A 10,985-nucleotide genomic window follows, 5' to 3' on the forward strand; every position below is an offset into this window, starting at 1 on the left:
TAAGACGGTTATTTAGCGCCACAATAGCTAAAGCGAAGCGTTAATCTAAGATAAACTAATAGGTAAAGTAAGAGTTGGTCAGCTCCACAATGGCGCATCTGAGCTCAGTGAGGCTGAAATAATCTATGCTAAACCAGGCTAATCAAAGTTAAACTAAGTTAAGGTAGAATAACCTAAGACAACTGATTAGTACTACAATGTAACTAAACTGTGTGGCAAAACAATCTATTTTAACCTAGGCTAATCAAAGACAAACTGAGATAATCTAAGGTAGACTAACCTAAGATAACTGGTTGGTCCTACAATAGCTAAATTGAGCTAAGTGAGGCTAACTAAATGTATGCTAAACTAGTCTAATCTAAGATAAACTAAAGGAGAATAACCTAAGGTAACCGGTTAGTCCCATGACAGGGAACATTACAACATTCTTGCAGCATAAAGGTAAATAACATAAAGTATGAAAATATAAAATTAAATATTAGCAATAATAAAAATTGCCTATCATAGTGTGTATTCAATTATTATATTACTTTATTGTACTGTAGGTTATTATAAGTCATATAGATTGTTTATATTGTCAGGAGGTGAAACTAATTAAATCATCAACAACATGGTGGCAGGTTATTTGAACAGGCCAATACGGCTGAAATTATACCCTGTAATGTAAAATATATCAATAATATTACAATGTTGTTCAATGACAGTGGTGTTATAGTTCCTCCTTTTTATAATCCAGTGTTGCTCCTACGTGATGATCATATATACAGTATATGATTATTCTGCCGTCGCAAAACAACCCCATTTCCCCAACACGGATCAATACTCATCACAGTACTCATTCTTTTTTAATGTGAACATGCTTATCATTTTATCATCAAATGTGACAGGAACGCCAAGAAATAATCATTTATTCATTTTAAATATAACCATAACAGTTTACTATTGTAGTCTTAATCAGGAACTCGTTTTTATTATTTTCCATTCTATTGATTTATTTGACACCTAATCTTAATAAAATGTAAATGTAAATATAGGACTGTCACCTTGTCAAAGGATAAAATATTAAAGCGTTCATCCTCGACTGCAAAGATGATCAAAACAATCATTATCAGTAACTATAATAACAGTAACTGAGAAGAGAAAAATGGAAAATGAACAGTTCTCAGTGTTCACAGATTTGTTTTAACCACTTATTTTGGACAAAATCCTTAAAAACGGCTCCTGGATCTGTGTGTTTGAATGTTTTATCCAGTCAAATAAAACCCAACTGCTTCAGGGTCGCGTCAATCCCTTGATTCAGGTCACGGTAAGTACTCGTGATTAACAAATTCACGCTGGCAGCACTAATTGTATTTGAAGATAAATTTAAAGTTATAACATAAACTTAACCTCCTTTTGTTTCAGCACTTTTCAGCAAACAAGGATGCAAATTGTTGCTGTGCAGAAATAAACAATTAAAGTGTATATCATATTTCAATAAATATGAGCATTTACAGTTATGCATTTAATACATTAAATAGATATTTGTTACAGAAGATAAACTAAAACATTATTTCAGACCATGCTGATGAAAACCTAACCTTTCCTTGGTAAATGTTGTAGATTAACGGGTGTTTTCAGGATTTCAGGAAGTCTCCAGTCGTGCCGAGTCGTGCCGGAACTGTATATTAGAAGAGTGTTGTTCGTAATCTAAATAATGTTTTGTGAGGCCTTGCTTTAAAAAAATAATATCAGGTCACACAGAGTTGAAAAAAAATGTTCAGCTCACCATAAATCAGCGTGACTCACTCCCACTTCCAGCTCCTCATGTATAGCTATGGGAATGAATGATGTATGAGCTATGAATTATATAAAAACACATCTTGAGACAGTCGTGTGGAACATGATGGCTTCACATGAAAATATATATATATATATATATTTTATTTTTTTTAACGCTGTGACCTACAAGCAGGATCAAGCGACGTCGTCCCTCCTTTCTTGTCCCATTAATAATGTGAGTAAGCAGAAGTGAAGCTGTGAAGGTGCCAGGTAATGCGCCCAGCGCTCGCTGAAGATGAATGTGTGAAGGCGCTCGCCGTGCCGCCGTAAAATCAACTGCATTATTCAATACAAGCTCAGCGTTTGACATTTACCGTTTGCTTTCAAAATAAAAATCAAGACACTACGGCCAGAGAAAATAGTCATTGATTTTCATTTTCGCCTCCCCTCCGATCTCACAAACCAGGCATGTGATGCACTTCTCGGCCACTTTATTAGGTACACCTGTTCTACTGCTTGGTCACGTTCCCTAGATTTGTAATTTTTGGGGTAAAATTGCTTTTATAGCCCTATTTTTATATGTATTGATGAATCTGTAAGTCTTCTGTAATGATTGAATTACCCAAATAAAAGTGCTCCAATTTAAAGAATTAGAAGGGTGCTCTACAGATAAATGTATTATTGCTATGATTAGCTCAAATGATTGGTCATTTGGTCCATAAAGGCTTTCATCTTGTTTTTATGTCACAAACTATTGCATTTTTTGTCACAAGGAGCAAAGAAACCAGACAATGTTCACATTTAAAGGTGCCATATGTAAAAATGTGGCCAAAAACGGTTACTACATTCAAATTCAAAACACCAAGGTCTTTTAGGTTTCGTTTTCTGAAGTAACTGGCAACCCGTGGTTGCTTGGCAGCTGAGACTCTACTGACTGCAATGATTGGTAGACGCGGGTAGGTGGCGCCACATGCCAAAACATGATTTCAAAACATAAACATGATTTGCAGTCTGCAAAATATTTTTTTTAATGCAAATATTTTGGCTGCACTGTTGTTGTTGGTGAGTTCAGTTTGTTATATGAACATTATTCCTGAGTCTCTGTGACATATTAGGAGGATTTTTATGGCCAGTTGCTTTAGATTTATTACATAATGCACCTTTAAGTTGCTGAAACACTTAAAAACAATTAGTCAGTGATCAAAATATTGATTTAGTAATTAATTAATGTAAACGATCTGCAAATCGTTTACATTAATTAATTACTAAATCAAAATAATTAATTAATGTACACAATTTGCAGAACTAATTAACTAAATTTAAGCGACTTTGAATGAAGCGTGGTTCCATTTCAAACTCTGCTGGGTTTTCCTCACACTATCATCTCTACAGTTTACAAAAGTGGAAATGAAGCTGCTGCTGGAGTGGGGTCAACAGTCCAAGTGTCAAAAAACATTGATAGATGTTTATTAATTAAACATCCAACACAAACATTTACTTTCCACTTTAAAAAAAAATCCCCCAAAAATACTCCTAATCTCATAATTGCAGTCGTAAAATAATTCTTCCCGTCTCTGTGCACTCATTCATTATATAACCTTACAGGTTTCAGCTCCATTCATTTTACCCTTAATAAATAAGTTGAAGCATAAAAGTCAGGGGCAAAGTTCAGGTTCATATTATCTCCAAAAATTCAACATCATTTATAATAAAGTATAAAAAAAAATACATTTTGGGAGTGAAAATTAGACTTTTGGAGTGAAACAGCCTGGCTCTGAAGCTAGCAGATATTCCTGTAACAGCTCGGGCTAACGCTGTGTTCACACTGGACGTGACACAATTTTTTTATATGGCGAGTTTTCATTTAAAAAAAAGTAAATACACAGATTGTAACGAGAGTTTGGTGTAGGTGAAGAGGCTAACGGGGTTAGCCGAGGCTCCGGTTAGCATGTAGCTCAGAGTTGACAGAGGAGTGGATTTAGTGGATTTATATAGAGCTTTTCTAGTCTTGATGAGCGGTTACGCTATTGTTTTCACCCATTCACACGCTTCAACATGGGCTTAAGTGTCTTGCTTAAGCGCGTAGACTAGCAGAGGCAGGACTCGCTCTACCACTGTACAGTTAACGTCATGTACTTTAAGACTTAAGTAATATCATAAAAAAGTGACTTCAACTTCTACCAAAGTAATTTTCTGGAAATATACTTGTACTTTTACTCATATCCCTTTAAGGTACTTTGTACAAGACTGCTAACGCTATGCTGAGCATTGTAGCTAACTAAGTGGCCAAGCTAGTAAGCTAACATTATACAGAACAGCGCACCCATAAGCTAATTATTATATTTTACGATGTTTGTTGCACTTTTTGCCCACAACTTCTAATTTTTGCACTTCATATGTTCATAGCATTAGCTTGTTAGCATCCTGTGTGTGTGTGTTCCTGACACGTATGTTCCTAATAAAGTGGTCACTGTGTGCACATATGTAAGTAACCTTTTCTGAGTGCGTGCGAGGGCTTTTAAATCGACTTATCTACGTGTCCGACTTTATGTTTCCACCAAGAGAGCGATCCATAGTGTGTTAATTATGTATGATTATCTACGCTACACCTCATTATCCTTTGTGTGGTTCTCAGCGCCTTTCCTTCCTGTTACATTTAAAGGTTGACGGAATTTAATAGTTTAAGACAAAAGAATGTGTCCCTGTAATTACAGCGCGACATTCACTTTAAATTACAATCAGGAAGAGGAAGTAAACACGAGCCTTTATTGTTGTGTTTACGGTGAAAAAAAGCAAAGGTAGTGTGACTCGCATCACACAGGAGGAATCAGTGCTTCATTTAAAATACTTTTTTGATAGAAAATAGTTATGATTATTCATTTCTAGGGATTACATTTGTGGATTTACACAAATGAATAATAATATCTTTGTGAATTTGTGACATTGCACATGTCATGAGGCTTATTTTAAAAGTACTTTTTTTGTTTTTTGGACGACTGAGGCTTTATTTGCTTCGTTTGCGCTGCTGCTGCTTCTCTGGTCGGACTGTTAATGATGATGAGGTCAGACGTGCTGGTTGAGAAAAAGGCTGCAGGTCATCACCCTCCTGCAGAGGGACTCGCTCCCAATGGACCCTGACAAGATTTTATATCCAACTGAGGCTGCGAACAACGCTTTCTCCTGAAGCTGCAGTGCGTATAAAATTGTTGATTTTTGTCAGAAAATGTGACGTCAACAGAGTGTCGGCACTAGAATCAAAACTAGTGCTGGGCGCGATAAGGTCGATGCGTTTTCATGACGACTGACTGGAAAAAGACGTGCATGACGCCATGTTTTTGATTGTTAAAATGAGTCTCTACAGCAGGGCTATTAAACTCATTTTCACTGAGGGCCACATCAGCATAATGGTTACCCTCAAAGGGCAAAGATATAACTGTCATACAGAATAAATGTAGAAAAATGTAACCAAATATAATGTAAAATAAAGGTAACTACTCCGTAACATAATGTAAAATAACTTTCTGTATTTATTACTTATTCAAGTTACAAATATGATGCATTATAGATGTAACCCAGTCCGCGATGGTGTTTCTTGACAAACGAACAGTGTTAAAAAGTCTGTAGCTGGTCAGGGCAGACCTGCTCAATTTGCGGGTAACGCAATCGCCATGCATTGTGGGAAATGTAGTGTATGGTCAACTGCCTTAAAGCAGCACAGACCTATTTTAACACAGATTTTTAAGACCAATTAATCACTAGCGGGCCACATAAAATGACCGGGCTATGGATACCAAGGTTATTGTAGCTAACGATAACTAACGAAATAACGGAAACTAAAGTAAAAAAAAACAACTTATAGAATTGTGTTTATAAAACGAACTGAAATTGTTCTTTTTAAATGAATTTTATGCATAATTCTTTGAAAGGTTGTATTTGATGCAGCATTTTCATTCAATAATTCATAATAAAATGTTTTCAATTTGGTTTTGTTTACAAATGTGGAACACAACATTTATTATGTAGTTTATTGTGTTTAGTTGGTTCATCTAAGTGCATTAAAACTTTTGTCTTTTATTGGGTTTATTGTTTGTTTATTTTTTAATTTTACTCACGTTTTTCCTCAGATTAAGCCTCCTGAAACTCATGACTCACAAACAATGTGATGTTGTCTTATGAGGCTTATTTATTATTATATATCTACGTTGTTACGTTTATACTTTTTGAATCTACCTTTTTGAATCTATTGACTTTCAACTCACACAAAAACTAATAAAAACTAAACTAAAACTAAGCATTTACAAAAAAAATTAAAACTAATCAAAACTAGCAAACTTTAGAAAAACCTTGTAAGATCCACGCAAATATCTTATAACTGATCCGTTACACGTGACAGATACGATGCACTTCAGTTAGTCCGACCATCTGCCGTTGCATCACCACCATGCTGCGGTGAAATGTGGTCAACGCTCACGATGGAAATTTCCCACCTAATGAGGTGGAAGTTGATCTGCGTTATTACTCATAATCACGCCGGCGCTCTGATGTTGCACAGAGGTGGCGCCGTATCAAAGACACAGTCGACGGAGCGGATCTGAATTTTCCATTTTGGAATTTTAAAGCAACCATTTCAGGCTCATGAATAAAGTTGCAGTGGGGCTCTCGACAGTTTGTCTTCACGCACGCTCCATAAATCCATGGATTCATTCCCACGATTGGGCGGGCGGTGATGTTGGAGCCTGAGCTTGGACACCGCGAGCTCTGCTCCGAACATCAAAGCAGGTACAGATTCCCCAGGCCTGCTGTGAAGGTGGCAACGCTCGAAAAAACACTTTCACTATCCGAGACGCATTTGCATGTCATTACACGGAGATCGGCGCGCGGCCCAATCAGACGTGATTTTATATGAGCTTCTTTTTTTTTTGATGGCGCTCAACATGACGTGAAGCATGGCCAGCAGCAGCAGGAACAGCAGCAGCAGGGTCTGAAAACAGTCAGCTGTTACCGACTGAGACTCACAGACCAAAGATCCACACGGGAAGTGATGAACAAGATGTCAAAGGGAAAATTTAAAAACCTCATTAAGCACATTTCTGAATATTTTCCAACCCAGGGTGCAGGAGCTGGTTATGTGGTTGTGTAACTTGGCCTCAGTTTTGCTAATCTATGGTGGCCTTGAGGGTCAAAACACAACAACATTTTATAAAACACAACATTCAAAAAAGGTTTTCCTTAACCAGGTAGCATTTGGTGTTTTCCAAAATGTATACTGCTAACGTACAGAAACTAGCTAAAAGGTTAGCCAAAAGACGACCACTGGTAGCAGCTTGAGGTTCTCCATGCAAGTCTGATTTTAGCCGGACAAAGACAATAATTCTGTTTTCTTAATGTCATGTAAACAAGTCAGTCAGACTAAGGCTAGCTCGATTTCAGTCTGACTAACTTGTTGACACAAATTGTATCTGTTCTCCGAAACGTCATTTTCTAAAATTAATGTTTTTCAATGTAATTGTTCGAAAAACTAAATACATTTCCCAAAACTTTGTTTCCCTAACTCTTGTTTTCTCTAATTTTGTGTTTTCAGAAATGTATTTTGTTGGGTTTTCCAGTAAAATGTTGCGTTTTCAGTTTTCTAAAACAGTTTGTTTTCCCTATTCGTTTCCAAAATTCTGGAACGTTTTCTTTATTGTTGTCGTTTGTTAAATGAGTTTTCTGCTGTGGTTTGTGTTTACCCAATTGTTCTTGAAAACTTTTGTTGCGCTCTCTGCAATGCTCTACTTTGTGAAATATTACATACTTAGCATTGTGTTTCATATAAATGTCGTGTTTTCCGAAAATGTTGTTTTTTTGACCCTCGGGGGCCACCATACAATGCCACGCAGGTGAGTTTTGATCTACTGTAAAAACCCGAACAAACAAATATCAAGTGTCAGATTGTAGGGAGAAAAAAAGCGACATCTTCCCTGCGGAGATAAAAGAACACCCACACTCTGCTGTGAACGATGTGTTTTCCCCTCCGACGACTGGAGACGGATGTCAGGATGTGACGGCGTGAGCTGTCACCGCTGCTGCTGTTGTTGTTGTTGTTGTTGTTGTTGTTGTTGTTGTTGTGCATACACTAAACTCTAATAAATAATAAGTGAAGCGTGTCATATGAGTTTATGATTTTCAGGCTGACACGGTGACAATTTGGGGGTTTGTTTGTTGCAAGAAAAGTTGAATTTTTCATCGGGCACTTGTGTTCATGAAAGATACATGATTATTTGTTGGTGTTGTCTGCAAGTCTACACTGTTGTTTCAGTACAAAAACAGACCGGTGAGAGGAGTAGCTGCAAATGGTTTGAAAGGCTTATTCACTGACTCTGGTTGAAGACAGGACATGCTTACAAAAAGCATACCTTCAGCCTCAATAAAAGTTTAAACTGCGGTCCTGCCCGTCACGATGAAACATTTTTTCGTTGTCCTTGGTTTAAAAAAAAAAAAAAAAACGCAAAAAGAAGAATTCTGTTTGATTTATATAAAATAATAATTTGAAAAGAAAAGCCTGTCAGGAGGCAGGTGTAGCAGCACTCACGGTGATGAACGCTCGCCAAAAGCCTCCAGAACAGCTCCTGTTGTTTACACAGCGTCTCCAGCAGTGACTAATGTTAGTTTGGAGACAAAAGAGCGCTGGCACAGCACATTAACCTGGCTAAGAGTTGTTAACCCGTGTCACAGAAGGCAGCTCGCTTTTACGCTGCCTCTTAATTGGCAAGTCGGACTTTGAGCTTCGCCCCCAACCATTACACTGATTTTTAGCAAAAGTGCACAGTCATTGTGTCAAAGCGACAGAAAATAGATTGATTATAATCAGCCGGGGATTCGTCTCACATCATTTTCACCTGGTGTTAATAGAGTAGGAGTCACTCAGTATGTTTGCATGCACAGTTTAATCAAGCTAAGGTCGTAGTCTGACTAAGACAGGTAATCATACATCTTATCCGAGTATAAATATACAGTAAATCGATTTATTGGCCGTGAATGTCTGATATCTCTATAAGGTAGTGTGTGTATGGAATTAGTTTGTGGACCTTTACGTCACAGAATCATACAAAATAATCGTATTGTCGGGTACGTTAGTCGGACTGAGACTAGCTCGATTTCAGTCGGGCTAACTTGTTTATGTAGCATAAAGAAAACTGAATTATTGTCTTAGTCTGGCTACAATCAGACTTAACATGCATGTAAACACATTGACTGTGTGATTATGCCTACCTTCAAAACAACTTGAAGCTGCTTTCAGTGGTGTCGTCTTTTGGCTCACCTTTAGCTAGTTTTCTGTATGTTGCTGCAGTTAGCTTGCTGTTAGCTGTCAAAATATAGAGATATTTAAGATTTTGTTGACTTCTGGCAAAGTTATCCTTTAAAGCTGTCTTAAGCAATTTTTAAAAAAGAGGCACATCTTTACATCGATGTCTTGAGCTAGCCATTGTTAGCAAGTACAAGCCAGTCAATAACAAAACCACAACTGTATTTAGCGCACACAAACACCATAGCAACATGTCCACAGATAGAAATTGGTCAGTATCGTGTACGACTGCAATTAACAATAAGCGTAGCATGACAAAGGTGATCATTTCCTCAAGAAAAACCTGAATTTTCCGCAATTTCATGATTGGTTATTGTAACTGGGTTGAGGAGGGGTGGGTCTAGATGTCGTCTAGATGTCATGTAGAGACGACAGCAGTGTTTTAATTACTTAAAAGTCCTGGCTACAGTTGTTGTGTAGGCTAGGTTAGCTAGAAGCTCACAAGCTCAACTCACCCTGAACACCCTTAAATTTCATTTCGGTCAGTTGGAGTCAGCTACAGTTTTAAAGCCCACATATAGTGGTCCTGTTGCATATGTCAGTTATGGAGGTCTACTTACATACATTAACTTGTTTTTATGGTCAAAAACCTCCTAGTTGCTGTAAACGAGCCGATAGAAATCTGTCTTTTCTAACGCTGTCCTCACCGTGATATTTCAGACTGAAATCTCACACCCAGAAGACAGAGTGTGTTGTGATTGGCCAGCCAGCGTAGAGCCTTCCCAACGGTCTTGTGATTGGCCAGTACCCGGAAGTGACATAATCAGCACACCCGCTCTCAGAAGCGCAGCTCCCCCCTCTGGAACGGTGGATGCACTGCTACTCATTATCAAAACATTGTTTAAACAGTGTTTAAAAATAGCTTCTTCACGACTCCCCGCCACAGTCCCTTTTATGACTTTGACCCGGAGTCAGACACAGAGTCAGAAGACACTGTCGCTCGTGAAACACCTCCACAACGGACGTTATTCTTCTTCTGCGGTTCAATGTACGCAACCAGATGTGTCCGGAGCAGGAGGATCTGCTGTTCAGGAGAACCGGTGTTTATGTAACCGGACCAGGTTTTTTCAGAGATCTCGCTGAGCCCGAAATTACAATAAAACACAGCGTTACGACCGCTACGAAGACGACCTGAAAGTGGCGATCGACACCATAAACTCGTCAAGGGAAATCAAGTGAGACGCAAGTTTATCTCCTCATAAACATACAAACTCAACGTGTTTTTTTGGTCCCCTGGTGGACATTCAAGAGAATACAGTTCCCAAGCACTTCCACAGGAGCTTCACTTTCCGTACCGGGAGATTACATTATCATGTCATGGTGTATATTGATTTAAAGTGTTGACATTCCATATTTTTTAAACTTATTTCAACTTTTTCCCAAAGTCTGCCTGCCCCCTTCTATTTTGGGAAGAGATTTATTTTATTTTATCATCTCAGAGATGAAACTTTAACTTACAAGGAGGTTCTTGTAGAAAGAGAAACGTGAACAACATAGCTCAAGCTATGCTTCCTTTTTTTTTTTTAAACCAGTCACATCAATAGTTGCAGCAGGCCTCACCACAAATACAACATGTCGTGTCTCAGCGTTGCATTCTGGTCTATGGAGGCAGCTGTCGGTGTGAAGCCGTTGCGCGGGCGTCTCGTTTGACGGATTCCTCGTGGTGTGTTTCCTGAACGCCTGTGAAAATGGCGAGCGTAGAAAAAGTTGCCTCTGTCTTTGATTTCACGGGGAAATGACACTGAAACCTGACATTTTACCACTGATGTGTTTTATAGTCAAAGAGATTTCTGCTGTCAGGCTTCATCGTAGCAGCTCTTGAAATAGCTTGACGGCGAGTTCACAGGCACAGTGACTGGCCTGTTATCCTTAGGAATAA

The sequence above is a fragment of the Microchirus variegatus genome (assembly GCF_963457635.1).
Source record: "Microchirus variegatus genome assembly, chromosome: 5".
Classification (NCBI taxonomy): Eukaryota; Metazoa; Chordata; class Actinopteri; order Pleuronectiformes; family Soleidae; genus Microchirus; species Microchirus variegatus.